The sequence below is a fragment of the Canis lupus genome, chromosome 6, assembly GCF_048164855.1.
Source record: "Canis lupus baileyi chromosome 6, mCanLup2.hap1, whole genome shotgun sequence".
NCBI classification, from domain to species: Eukaryota; Metazoa; Chordata; class Mammalia; order Carnivora; family Canidae; genus Canis; species Canis lupus.
This window is the reverse complement of record NC_132843.1, coordinates 74,391,554-74,406,273: the sequence shown is the minus strand read 5'-3', so window position 1 is coordinate 74,406,273 and position 14,720 is coordinate 74,391,554. Positions and strand designations below refer to the sequence as shown.

The 14,720-nt window shown below is 54.1% G+C and overlaps 1 protein-coding gene across 3 annotated transcripts in view; it reads right to left on the bottom strand.

The window, feature by feature from the left end:
* The window catches only part of PLXNA2 (plexin A2), a 206,308-nt gene extending 204,024 nt beyond the window's left edge, over positions 1-2,284 (bottom strand). The window contains exon 1 of one of the 3 annotated variants that reach the window (XM_072831218.1): positions 1,719-2,284. The gene's annotated coding sequence lies outside the window, so the exon portion shown is untranslated. The remainder of the gene's footprint in view (positions 1-1,718) is intronic. The other 2 variants (XM_072831217.1, XM_072831216.1) reach the window with 2 other exon arrangements.
* Between the last annotated feature and the right edge of the window lie 12,436 nt (positions 2,285-14,720).

The following is a 14,720-nucleotide window of genomic DNA, read 5'->3' as shown; positions in this document are numbered from 1 at the left end:
GGACATGCCAGGTGGAAGAAGGGAAAAGAAAAACAACCTCACTGGGATATCTTGACAGATTGCTCTCAGTTTTCTACTCTCTTGCCTCACTCCACCCCCCCCACGACCCCCCACCCCAGGCCAAGGAGGAGAGATCACAGGTAATTAGTTCAAACGGTGCTGTGTGAGGTGAGAGGGAAGTTAATGAATTCTCTCTTGCCAGGAGGTCAGAGGAGAGAGGACTGCTAGCAACTCCGGGAGCTTTCTGGGGTGATTGCACAAAAGTTGTGCATTTCAATTAGGAATAGCTGAATTCCTCCAGCCAGAGCTATCTCTTCCGGGGCTCTGTCGCTCTGTGGAAGGCCCCAGAATCCAAAGCCTGCCCAGAGGGAAGAATGAAGTTTCAAGGTCTGGGAAAGAAGCCCAGCAAGACAGGAGCCTGCTTCTGTGTTGGGGAGGGGAGGGCTGAACTTGACTCCCGGTCCTAAAACGTCCAACCCAGCCCAGACACCCATCTTAGTCAGCGGCTCCCGGACCTTGTCCACTGTGCTTGTGAATAGCAGGAAGGGAATGAATGGATCCCCCAATTTTTGTGGGTTCCTCTGAGCCGCTAGACGCCCCCCGCCTCAAATCACGGCCACAAGCTATAGCTGGCAGCCCCCCTCCCTCAAACCGGTCCTGTCCCTATGTCCCTTTCATGGACACTTCTGGTATGCAACTGCTCCCCTAGGATCTTGCATTCCTACAGGAGACCTGATCAGATTCCACTGCCCATTTCACGGGGGGGGGGGGGGGGGCTCTCATTCCTGGACTCTTAACGGGCCTGGAAGCCCAAGCCTTTTACCCACCTCGCCCCCCCCCCATTATCTGTCACTCAGAGCTGAGTTTGCGCCGACAGCTACTCCTAAGGCCAGGGTCACCCCAAACAGGTGGACCTGGAAGGGTAGTTTCTGAGGACTCTTTCCTTGCTCACCCAGACCATGATCAACATTTATAGAGACTACCTGTGGGGTAGATATAAAAGGGCCGGAATGTTCCAAGACCCCTACCTCACTTGTGGGGTGGGGCAAGAAGGAACACATGGAGGGAAATATGTTCCAATGGTTTAGGAGGAGCTTTTCGGACCCCGGGCGGGCAAGCTCCCGCTTCAGCCCCCGGCCCCGGCCCCGGCGCGCTGCTCCCCCCTCCCCCGGGGATGGTGCCAACGGGCGTCTGACCACGAGGGAGCACAGCGAGGCGCATGGAGCACTTGTCCCCACTCCGTGCCTTGGACTCGCTCCCGGGGGGCTCAGGGACCCCGCGCAGACCATGCATTCCCTTCCATTCCCAAGTCCCCTGCCCCGAAGCGACAACCGGCGGCCCCGGCACCCCCGCGGGGAGCGCCCCCAGGCCGAGCCCAGTGCGGGCCACGGTGGCCTCGGGCTCCGGGCTGTCGGGACCGCCCCGCCGCCCCGCGCTGCCGGGGGCCGCCGAGGGCCAGCAGGTGCGCGGCCGGCCGAGACGCACGGCGGAGCGCCCTCGCCCCCGGGAGCCCGCGGCGGTCGGGCAGCCCCGGGCGGGGTCGGCGGCTGGGAGCTCGGGGTCCGCCCGCACCCCCCGCGCACCCCGCACGCAGCCCCGCGCGCAGCCCGCCAAAGTGGCCGAGCCCCCCGGGGTGGGGCGGGGGGCGGCGGGGGGGGGGTGGTGAGGGGCGGCGGGGCGCGCGCGCTCGGGCACAGGCGCAGGCAGGCGCCGCTTACCCAGCTCGGCCGACGTGTCCGTCCGTCCTTCCGCTCCCGGCCGGTGCGCCCCGGCCGCCGGGCTGCCCCTGTCGCTGCCCGCAGCTCGCGGTCACGGGCACGGCCAAATCCACGCGGAGTCCGAATGCATACGGGGCTGCACGTCCAGCCGCCGGCCCCTCGTCCGTGTCCCCGGAGGGGCCCCTGGGGCTCGGGGCCGCGCGCCCTCGGTGCCCCGCCGCGCGCTGTGGCCGGAGGCGCGGGGGGGCGCGCGCGGGGGCCCGGCGGCGTGGGTGTCCCTGCGGCGGGAGCGGCGGAGCCCCGGCTGCCTTCAGGGTTTTCCAGCGCGACTTTCCGGGCTGCTCTGACATCAGCAAGCCCGGCGCTGCTTCCTTCCCTTCTCGCTGCCCGGTTCGGTCACAGTCCCATTTCCTCCGGGAGCCTGGCTTTCCAGATCTATTTCGGGGCTGGCTCGGCCGGCGGCGGGGCCCCGCTCGGCTGCTCGCCGCTGCCCGGCCCGCGGGGTCTGCTCGGGCCCGCTCGCCCTCCCGGTGGCAGAGCCCCTGCCCCTGCCGCTGCGCCCCGGCCGCCCTCCCGCTCCAGCCCGGCGCGGACGCCGCTGCGCCCGGCGGCTCCGGCGGCTCCGGCGGCTCCGGCAGCTCCGGCTCCCGCGGTGGCGGCGGCGGCGGCGGCGGCGGCGGAGCCCTGAGCGCCGGCCTCCCTATATTACCATGCAGCTCATTATCATAGAGGCCGCGCGCGTTAACCCGCTCCCTGCCGGCCGCGCCCGCCCGCCCGCCCGGGGCCGCCCCCGCCCCTGGCACCGCCGCGCGCCCCCCCGCGCCCCCGCCGCGCCCCCGCCGCGCCCCCGCCCGCCCCGACCGCCGCCTCCGCGAGCTGTCAACAAAGGACAACCGGGTTTGGCACCCGGAGGCCGCCGGGCTGCACGCCCTGCGCCCTGCGCAGCCCGGACCCGCCGGCCACCTTAAGTGGCCAAGGGGGCAACGAAATCCTGCAAGGGGCGGGGGCGCTGGGGACTGGGGGGAGGCCTTGAGACCGCAGCCCGCCAGCACCCCCCATCGACTCCGCACCCCCGCACCCCCCAGTGCGCGGAGCCCAGCACGCCCGCCCGCCCGCCCGCCCGCCCGCCCGCAGAGTAGGTGAGGGCAGTGGGGAGGTGCCCCCCCACCTCCCCTTAGCACCACCTGTCACCGCGTCCATCCCGCACACGTCCCTCTTCATCTTTAATGCGAGTGACGGGGTGAGTGGGGAGGAGCGGGTGCGGCCCGTGGGGTTGAGAACAGAGGGCCTCGGAATTGGAATTGGTGGCAGCAAATGCCCCCCCCCGCCCCCCGCCCGGCCTCGCTCGTGGATTTCTAAAAGCCAACACGCTGTCAGGTGAGGTCTGAAGTTGTTATGAATTATTGTTTTTGTGATGCAAAGGTGAGCTTTTGCTCTGAAGCTGGAGCGTCCAGCTCTATTTGGGATCCTGGGCACCTGGCAAGGCTTGGGGGGTGAGGTGAGGTGCGGTGCGGTGGGGTGCAGTGGGGTGGGGGGCCAGAGGGGCGCTTTCCACATTCAGGCCCCACCGAGCTTGTCTGGCAGGGGGAACCAGAGGTGGAGGTGAGATAACTTATTTTAATGACCTAAGGTGAGTTGTCTCTGGATTCCGGATGGCGATGCCTCGGTGCCTTTACGACCATTGATTCGGTGCCATGTAGTCTCCTGGTGTCCGCAGGGCCTGGACGTGGCTTTCCGAAGGAGGCCTGCAAGCTAGACCCCAGTGAGCTCGCAGGATCTGCGTAGTCCCTGCTCGAGCCGAGAGCACAGCGAGTTTACTCAATATGTTCAAGTATTCGGATAAGCTCCATCTACTGCCCTCTCGTGGCCACAGTCCTCAGTGGTATAAACAGAAAAAATTAAATTAAAAAAAAAAAATCACTCCTGGGAAGCCTGGAGGGAGTCCATGAAATTCCCTGAGCAGGAGCGTAGGAAAAGGGGTGGTGGTAGTTGGGCATTTAGGCCCGCGAGGGGTCTTACACAGTCGTCCACTCAACACCGTGTAGGATGTGTGTGCAGGAAACTCTAGGCTTTCCTTCATCGACTGAAATTACTTAATTCTTCAAAAGTTCTCTCATCATTGTAATTAGCTGAAATTTATCTCCTTGTGACTTTCACTGGTTATTCCTGGTTGTGTCCTGTGGAGCCACATAGAATCTGTCTAAGCTCTTTTCCCTGATCCATACCTGCTTTTTTTTTTTTTCCTTCACACTTCTTTGGTGTTTATTGTTGGCACCCCTCCAGGCAATTATCATAAGTTACCCCATATTATTATTTATTTCTCTTTATAAGTAGGTCTTGTCTCCCCATCCAGACAGTCTTGTCTACCCTCTTATCTCTGAGTAGACTGAATATAAATCGCAATTTATTAAAGAATATGATTTGAAGAAGATGCTAGGAATTTTGGAACAGCATTTCTCCCATCTGATTGATACGTGGAACATCAGTCTGGCCAAATACACCCAACACAGCCAGCGGTAGGGTTGAAAACACCCAACTGATAAAGCTTGTGGCTGAAAATTAGGACCTTCTGGTTCTAAATCAAATGCTCTGTGACCCTGGAAGGGGGTCACGTCTCTACCCCATGCCTCAACTTAATCACATCTTGGGAAGATTATCATAAAATTTAAATACTCGTCCAATACCACCTCCCCCACCCACGATCCAGAAATAAAGGCTAGAACCAGGAGCAAAGACAGGGTAAAATGAAACAGATCCTTCTACTCACCCCATGCTTCGTCCTCAGCCATCCCTGTGCTTCCCAAATGAAGGGAGAGGGCGAGAGAGCAGGGAGGAGAGAGAGGAGACAGGTGAGAGAACACACTGCAGGCAGCACGACACAGTGTCACCAAGTTCCCACATCGTCACTGGACAAGGTCTAAGATCTGAGTCCTGTGAGGTTATGGGGGTACCTACAGTCAGCACAGCAGCTGGAGGAACACTAATCTGGTCTACTGGGTGGTACCCTGGTGGAAGCCCACTTAACATCTCTGGGCCTCAGTATGTCCATCTAGGAGATGGGACTTTCTACCTTCAACCTTCAGATAGTTGATAGAATTAAAATAGACCTATGTAAAACCATTGGAAGAATTAATAACGTCATTAAAATGGAAAGATTTGTTCATATTTTTAGTCCCAATAGGCTAGAACAAATATGGACCTTATTAGTTAAGCACATAATTATAACAATATATCTTGGGAATTAAAAAATAACAACTGGAGTTCATGATTTGTATTGAAATATAACATCCCATGAGGCGATGACAATATAAATGAGCCTTTGGTCTTTAAAGGGGTTTCACTAAGCACGTCCCTAGATCACTGGGAATTCATTCATTCATTCCACAAATATTACTTATTAACAATAAGTTTATGATATTTCCTCTTTTAATGGAATTGTATACAGTACATGACCATCTCTTCCACAAGTATTTTTTAAAGACATCATGCTACCGATCATGCTAGTAGGCTCCATACCCCTCAGACCTGCCTATGTTTTTCTGGAACTTGAGTTTTCTGGTATCTATCTAGACTTTTGTGTCTTCTTCCTCATCCTGTCCAGCTGGTGTCAAACCCGTAGTCCCTGGGGGCCCACGGAACCTCAACCCGATGCCTTGCAGTCCATCCTTCATTTCCACGAGGGCAGACAGTCACAGCCCAGCACAGTTCTGGACAAGCAGTGGGTATTTAATAAATACTTATCGAATCAATGGATGGAAAGATGGATGGATGGATGGGTGGATGGATGGGCATCTGTTTATCTTATGTCAAATACTCATCTTTGGAAAATCCTTGCAAGCCCAACAGGGTTCTCCTCCACCGCAACCCACGCACCTCAGCTGGTCGCCGTGCTCCTGAAGCCTCACTCTTGCAAAGCCACCTGTGGCTGCTGCACTGTTAACCCGGGCCCCCTGCTTATTCTTTGTTTGTCACTAGATGGGTGACTTGGGGAAAAAGATTAGACAAGTAGAAGAGGACAAGGCAACAGCATTCTAGAAATGGAGCTGAGGGTTTTTTTGTGTGTGTGTTGGGGGGTGAGTAAAATGATTAAGTATTTTTCCTGCAGAGGGCAAGTCTGACTGAGCAGGCCTCCTCAGGCTCTGGAAAGCGAGCCTTAGACTTTGGGGAGAATAGGCCCAAATGGGCAACCGGCCGATCCCCAGAGGGAGTCCTCTCTCTGCCACTGCAGCAGCTCCAGCCCCACAAATAGACGCCAGCGCAGTAGCCCCTCAGATCCCGGGAGGTATTTTTGGTGCTGGAAGCCAGCCACACTTTGGCAGGCTTTCAGCATTAAGTCTGCTCCCTTTCAGAGGTGGTGGTGGGGGAGGGTTGAGGGGGGTGGCAAGCCATCGCGTTTTGCATGGGAACGCTGCCTGCGAGTGTGTGTGTGTGTGTGCATATATTTAGGGTGCCTGGAGTGGGATGGGGGCTGGGCCTGGGAGGCCGCGTGACCTGACTGGTGGTCGGAGGTCGGGGTTCATGCTTGCCACTGCCATCGTGTGACCTTCGGGTGGTGCGTGATCTGTACCCAGGCTTGCGTCTAGCTCCCAAAGCTCAGGCCACTGCCGCCACCACCATCTCGAGCTATCTCTCCTCCAAACTCATGTCCCCTCTCACTTGCCCTCACCCCGAGACTTCACATTTCGAGACAGGGACACATTCCCCTTGTGGGTGGGCCCCTCTGTCTCCCATGCCGTACTTCACCTTGGCCCAGCGGACACTGTCAGGCAGCCACAGTGCAGAAGCAGCAGCCTCCTCTACCCCCCACATTGTTAGGAACAAAGGGATTGTTCTGACGGGCCAAACTGGAGCGTGTGGGCCAAGTCCCATGAATGGAGGAGAGGCTGCTGGGATGCCAGAGTGGTGAGCCTCAGGCTAGGCAGTGGGGACACGGGCCCAGGACACAGCAACGGGGCACCTGCTCCGGGGTTCTCAGTACCATTCATAAAGATGTCACCCCCCTCCTGCCTCCCCTCTCATCTCTTCACAAATCCCGCTTTCCTGTGTACTTTAAACAGTAGCGAGCCTGTTAAGGCTCCAGATCAAACAAGGCAGGATTTCACTCCTTTCTCACTAAACCTCCCACAAGCGGAGCTTATGTCCTGTATACCTCGCCCTCTTTGCCGAAGCCCCTCCTCCCTCCCATCCTTCTAGTATGCTGTTCTGCGAGGACAATATTCTCTGGGAGGCCCAGCCAGTTGCAGCCTAAACCCACCTAAGCAATTCCCTGGAACAATCCACGGGAATCCTTCATGCACACGGGAGGAGGTTGGGCGGGAGTTTGGACTGCTGGGCTTTGGGCGTGGAAGGTGAGGGCTGGGCGAAGTCCTCTGCTCACCATTTTGGCCGCTGCTCTGGGCCTGGCACTGGGAGTCAGAGAAAGGGCCTTTCTCTTCTATTTTTTTCTGAGAGGTTCCAAAAAAAGGAGACACTATTCATTTGGTCCTGCAGTCCCTGGCTAAGCCCCTCCGTGCCTCAGTTTCCCCATCTATGAAGTGGAAACAGTATCCGTCGCCTCGCATACTCTGCTTGACAAGAATCAGATAAGATACTGGCTGTGAATTGGAGCCAGTTATGCAGGCAGATGGGGAGGTTGTCTTAAAACCTAGCGGTTCCTTCCAGAGCAAACTTCCCTTCCCCACCGCTGTGAATTGCAGTTCATGCTCTTGTTCGGTTTTCCAGGGAAAATAGCTGGGCTTGTTAGAAAAATCCTTGTTGGCTCAGTCGGTTAAGCGTCTGACCCCTGGTTTCAGCTCAGGTCTTGATCTCAGGGTCCTGGGATCGAGGCCTGCATTGAGCTCCCCGCTCAGCAGGTAGTCTGCTTCTCCTTCTCCCCCTGCCCCTCCCCACCACTCGTGTGCTCTCTCTCTCTCTCTCTCTCAATCTCTCGCTCTGTCAAATAAATAAATAAATAAAATCTTAAAAAAAAAAAAAAAGAAAAGGAATGCCCTTTGGCTTGTGGGGTGGCTGCATTGCCTCCCCATCACTTTGGGCCTCTTTCCCTCCCACGCCTCCACTAGAAAATGCTACAGACTAAAATGGATTCTGTGTCTAACCTCGCCCCCCAAAAGCACAAAGCACATCCACATGGGAGTTGGCGCTTCTTACTAGGCAGCCCACATACACCCACACCTCCAGGCGGGCAGAGTGGCCTGGGTGCCTCGGTGCACACTCCTTAATTGTACAGGAATTAGAACGGAGTGGACCTCCATGGCCTGAGTTGCATTACCAGGTTGCTCCTTTGAGGTCCTCCTCTGCTCGGTGGCCCTCGCTTGCCAAGAAGCCCCACACTGATCTCTGGGCTCCGATGGCCCAGGCTGGCTCAGGTGACGGTTGCTCTCGGAGATTCAGCTGGAACTGGGCCTCCAGGCTTTCTGAGGATCCTGAAGTGAACGCACCCAAAGCCAAGGGGACGGAGCCAGCACGGTTTGTACCTTTGAGATCAGAAACTAAGAACATGGATGGCTCGGTCGGCTGAGCATCTGCCTTCAGCTCAGGGTCCTGGGATCGAGCCCTGCATCGGGATCCCTGCTCTGCCGGGAGCTTCTCCCTCCACCTCTCCCCTGCTTGTTCATGTGCAATGTCTCCCCATCTCTCTCTTCAATAAATAAATAAATAAATAAATAAATAAATAAAATAAAATCTTTAAAGAAAGAAAGAAAGAAACCCTAAGAACCAATAGGAAACTATCAGTTTGTCCAGGTTTCTTTCCTTAGACAAAATAATACCTTCCCTTCAGTTGCTTATAATTATCCACGTACAATGGTACAGGCCAGCATGCGCTGGGTGCCCACCCTCTCTCAATCGCAGTGCTTGGGAGAAAACACATATGATACGTAATCCTCACAAATGTAAGGTGATCTTACAATCTTACAAGGTAAGTACCATCACCCCGTTTTACAGATGCAGAAACTGATGACCAGAAAGTCAAGCCGTTGGTGCCAAGGTCACCCAGGTAGCACGTGGTGTGGTCAGAATCTGAACCCAGGTTTATCTGACATCCTTTTTCTCCAGTTATGTTGTCTTCTGAGGAGGCGAAAGTGCTGAGAATGTGGGCGTCCATACTTCAGATGCCAGGAAACGGGAGGCACTGGGCTTCATCCCTCTTAGCTGTGCACTAGCCAGTGACCCGGACCCTGCAGCAGGAGGGCTCCCGCAGATTCATCATGAGTCAGGGAAAGCTTCCACCCTCCTGAGGGTCAGGAGTGTCATCTTCTCTTACAAAGGAGAGCATGTTGTAGTAGCTACCATGATTATTATAAACAATCATATTAATGAGCTCAATTCTTCCCCATTTTGCAGGGTGTGTGTTTAACAATGAGACTTGGCCCAGAGGGAAGGAGTTGCCAGCGCATGCACATCTCCACTAGCTTATGTCACCTCTGCCCTGTGCAACACCACATAGGTGGCCAGGCCTGCCTTTCAAAATAATGGGATAATTGGGTGCAACGTGTGTCACCCCTACCCCTTAGAGAGAACCTGCCAGTCGATCTTTGTGGGAACCCACAGGGAGCACGGTGAGCAAAACACCGGCGTTTGCCTTCCCCTTGATTGCATCTGTGCCCTACAAACCCCAACAGAATTGAACTTACGTCTCCTCCTAATTAGGGGAGAAAGAAAGACAAGAATGATAGCAGAAGAATTTCTTCTTGACTCTAACTGCAAGGTCTTCTGGGATGGAACATTACCCTCTCCTCTGTCTGCCCCCAGCCGCTGACCTGTCTTTCCTGACTGGTGCGTGCCGTACCTAACACAGCGCCCAGGCCCTCCCAGGGACGGAGCCCCTGGGAGGTTGGGAAGGATCGGGAGGGGTGCCCGAAAAGTGAGACCTGGCCCCAGGAGCCTGTCTCTGGTCTGCAGAAGGCTGTGAACAGCAGCTGCTGGGGGGAGTCTGGGAGGCCTCACCCCAGACACTTGGGGGCCAGTCCAGGGCCCTGCAGGGGTGATCCCTGCTCTGCCGGGAGCTTCTCGGTAGGTAGGTGGGACCTCACCCGGAGAGGAGGCTTGCAGAGGGTCAAGTCCATTGCCCCGTGCAAACACTGCTTAAGTGAGGCCCCAGCGCCTGCTCCGATGCTGCACACTGAGGGCAGGGTGTGTGTGAACTACTGAAGTCTGGAAAGAAATAATCCAGAAATGACATGAGCGCTTGGCCAGTGGGAAGCCACCGCCTCATCACCGGCATCATGGAACGGTTCAGAGACACTGGAATAAAACGCTTTAACATTGCCTTCTGTCCTCCGAGTTTCGAATTCCTAGAAGGAAAGATCCAGGTTTTTCCCCCAGCATCAGTCTCTTATGATTCCTCTTGTGAGATCGTCTCTTGCCGGGTGTCCCAGGTAGAGCATGACACGGGAAGCGAAGGACAACAAGAGCAATGCTCTGTGGCCACCTTTCTCTTCTGACTTTCCTCCTGTTTCCCTCTGGGGTCACAGCACCGTGTCTGTCTTCCGAAATGGCTTCTGTGTACTCGGAGTGAAAAGGCTGTGATTTCCCCCAAAAAAACAGAGGTTGGAGCCCCCTCTCTTGGGAGCCGGGAGACCTGGGTTCTGATCCTGCTTCTGTATTCCCTGACCTCTCACAAGCCCCCTCCCTAGGCCCTGGTCTCCCCCCTGACCCCCAACCCCCAACCCCCATCTGTAAGCTGTAAGAATTGGGCTCCACACTCCCCTGTCCCCCCCATACTGCCTCACCGCTCTCGCCCCACCTCTGAACTCGGAGAATGAAGGAAGGATGAGGGACACACAAAGCATCCTTGTATTGGCTAAGAAAGCCCAGCGCCTAAAAACATCAACAAGGGACTGCAATACAGGGACAGAGCTGAGAAATAGGATTTTGCCTTTGAATTGTCTCAAGTGGGATGATTTCTCTCTCAGCCTGCCTTTGATAAACTCTTCTGTGCAGGGCTCTGGGGTTATGAATCTTCCTGAGTCACGGGTGGCTCCAGCCCCTTCGATCCATTCAGCTGACAATATTTCCTGATGTTTCAAAGGCTGGAGAGTAGGGGACGGGTGGGTATCCTATATTCATTCACCTTCTTCTCCCTTCTCTCCCCTCACCCCTCCCAACCCCGACCCTGGAGCTCCAGCCTTCTGTCTTTCTTGTGGGGTTCCTATTTTGTGTGGTTCTATGAGGTCTTGGCTTTAGGGCAAATCCCAGCCCAGGCTACTGCACCGCCCCCTTGCCCCCCAACGGGGTGGGGGGTGAGAGAGCCCCAGGTCTTGGCCTCCTGGAGAAGCTGAGAGCAGAAAGCCTTCCCTGGTCTCTCGGGGATGTAACCCCCCCTGGTGGAATGACAGGGAACTTTCCTGGCTTCCATAAAGCCCGGCAGCCTGGCAGCCCTACCTCGCCTCTGCGGTTTCCAGTGTGGCTAATAATTATTACCCTGTATTAATCACAACAATGGAGGAATTGCAGGCCATTATTTTGAAGTGATGGGCTCCAGTCAATGACGACTTGTGACAGGAAAGGGGGAAACATCAGCTCCAGGGAGCCCCCATGTAACTGGAGAGTTGAATGAAAGATGAGGACTAAAGGAAAGTGTATTTAGTTCTAGTTTCTTCCCTAAAAAGGCCCTGTCACAGTAATTTCCCCTTCCATGCCCTATACCTTGCCATTATTTACATCTTCTTGGGAGAATAAAACCCCCCTCCTCATCTCCCATCTCTTGCTTCTCCCCCTCCCCCCGCCCCCCCCACTATTCCCCCCCCCCCCCATCAATTGTGCCTTTTTCTGGAGTTTGGCAAACACAACGACTTCTTCCTGCTGTGCTTTCAGTGGAGTTGAAATCAATGTGGCTCTAGTTATATTTTTCCCTTAATCATTCTTTTTCCCTTTTTTTTTTTTTTGCTGGAGAGCATTTTCACGAAGCACAATCACAGAGGAACAGAATGTCCTGATGTTTGGGTGAGCAGCACGCATTTCTTTTCTTTTTTTTTTTCTTCCCTTGAATAAAAATAACACCCATAACTATAATATCAGAGGATATCGAGGCCATCTTTCAAGGGTTTTCAGAATCCTGCCCTACCCTTTGTGCACAGTCTATTTCTAACCACACCTACCCATCCACCTCCTAGGCATACTGGTTCCCCATCAGTCCCTTGAAATCGCTAAGCTCCCTTTACCCCCTGAACTTCGGCCCATGTGATTCCTGCAGTCTGGAATGTGTCGTCCCCCTTCAAGTCCCCCAGCCATCCAATGCGTCAGCAATCTCCAGGACCTTCTCAAGACCCATCTCTTTTGTAATATCTTTGCCAAGGGCACTTCAGGCTCCTACAGTGTGTGAGAGTCTGTAATCGTGGTTCCTACCCACTGCAAGCGTGGTGTAGAAAAGCCACTTAATAAATGCTTGCTGAATTCCTTCCATAATGCCATGCTTTTACCCACTTCCAAGATGTCAAAGGGCACTTTCTCTTGGAGAGGTTAAGTAATACATAGATCACGTGTCCGGGAAGTGGGAGAGAAGATACTAGAACTCCGATGTTTTAATTCCCAGGCCTGGGTCCTGTCTGTTCTGCGGTGCTGCATTCCTGCCACAGGCCCCTCTGACCTCTCCTGCTTCCCTTCAGCACTTCATGCCTCTCATCAGATTGCAAATTCCTTAAGGGCAAGGACCATGCCTTCTGTTTCTCTTGTATCTCAACGCTGGGAATGGAAGCTCTTCATCATCTGTAATCGCTTCACCCCAACTTTTCTTCGGCCTGCCAAAAGCCAATGGAAGTTCTTGCTTCTGATGCTGGGGTTTCCTGTGGACCTGGACTGACCACCACCCATGATATAGGTTCCTCACTAAGGCTGACCACAGGAGCCACCCCGCTGTGCCCCACTGACCTGGGTCACTTTCATTCATGGAACATGATGACACAAGAAAGGTCCAGAGGACAACGGTTTCTTCCTTCGAGACATTAGAGATGCCTTCGGTTCCACTGCTATCGGTTCTACCAACACCTCCAGCCTTATTTATTTTTTATTTATTTATTAAAAAAATTTTTTTTTATTCATAGAGACACAGAGAGAGACGCAGAGACACAGGCAGAGGGAGAAACAAGGCTCCATGCAAGGAGCCTGATGCGGGACTCGATCCCAGGACCCTGGGATCACGCCCTGAGCTGAAGGCAGATGGTCAACCACTGAGCCACCCGGGTGCCCCTCCAGCCTTATTTAAACAGAGCACCATCCTCTCTTTCCTGTTGACCGCTGAGCTGATGTAAGAACACGCCAAACTGTTTTGTAATTTCTAGATCCACCTCATCCCAGGACCTGAGAATCACCTTCGTGCTTTTGATGAGCTTCAAACTCAAACTAAGGTCCACTCCTCCTACTGCAGTACAATTTAACAGTTACTATTAATGATTGATATAATAATATAGAGAGAGCACGTTTTCACGTACGTTAGAAGCAGCCAGATGTTTTCTAAAGAGATTGACGGGCTCGGTTGTAGTTGCTAAGAGCCCAGTTTTCAGAGTGGGTTTGATTCCTGGTTCCACCTTCTTGCTAACGTCAGTCTCCGCCAGCGGTCAAGCAGGAAAAGAATGTGGACATCATAGTGTTATGAGAGTCAAATGAGAGTCTTGCAAACGAGTGTCTGGCACAAGAAAAAGTGCTATTTATGGGGCGGTTTCTCTGTGACTGTCATTGTCTGTCACTCACCGGTGGTGGCCTTGGGGAGGTCAGGTGGCCTCGCGTTCCTCCTCTGGGAAGCAAGAAGCATTGCATCCTGATACCTTTAGTGTTCAGAGCAACAAAGAAAGACAGGAAGTTGGGTAATTGTCCCTGTTTTATTTTTTTTTCTTTTTAATTTTTATTTATTTATGATAGTCACACAGAGAGAGAGAGAGAGAGGCAGAGACACAGGCAGAGAGAGAAGCAGGCTCCATGCACCGGGAGCCCGACATGGGATTCGATCCCTGGTCTCCAGGATTGCGCCCTGGGCCAAAGGCAGGCGCCAAACCGCTGCGCCACCCAGGGATCCCCCCTGTTTTAAATGAAACACTGAGGTTTAGGAGATTAAGTGCTTTGCCCAAGGGGATGCAGCTGATAAACGGAGAAACCAGGATATCTCTATCTATCTATCTATCTATCTATCTATCTATCTATCTGTTGTCTTCTGAGTCTAGCCCCATGCACTGTTTGTGGAGATGCATGGGCTGTCCTTCAAGTCTCTGAGTGATTCCATTTCCTTTGAGCATATGCTATCTTTACTTTTGGCCAGGGTTTCCCTACAGAAGGACACTGGTGTCTGCCTCTAAGGCCACTGGCATTGCCTCAGAGCCATCCGACTCAGGTAACTCAGTCTAGAAGAAGGCAGTGACCTTGAGAATGAGCCCACTAGGCTTTGTTGCCCCTCCCCCCCACCCCCCAACTGCTTTGGGGAGATTTTTGCCTCTAATGGCATTAGTGCGTGCTGTCTGCAGCTTTGATTGGATTATCTTAATTGTTTGGGAATGAATGGCGCTCCTGAGTCAGGAATCCCACTTGACAGCTCTGGGGACTGGGGTCTGGTTCCTGTCCCCTAGAGCAAGCACAAAGTATGCATCAGTTTTTCACTTTCATGGAGAAGGAGGAGGAGGAGGGGGAAGGGTGTGCGAGAGAATTTCATAGTATGACAAAATTGGACCCCTTCTTGAGGGAAGGATAGTCTGGTTGGTGCTCTCTCAACAGGACCACAGTGGCTTTCACGTTTCCCTACTTCTCACCCACAGCCGTGCTTCCTTCTCTCTTATCACAGGCCTGTGTGGAAATCAGTCCAGAAAGATGTTGCCGTATCCACTCCCAACAAAGAACCCCCCAGATTTAGGCCTACAGCTGTTGTGGTGGAAAGAGACCCTCCGGAGCATTTGGTCTGATCTTGTGTTCGCTTCCTAAAGTTGCCAGAACCAAGGACCATGAGCTGGGTGACTTAAAATGACAATTGCTTTTCTCACAGTGCTGAAGGCTGAAGTGGGAAGTCCAGGTGTCAGCAGGGCC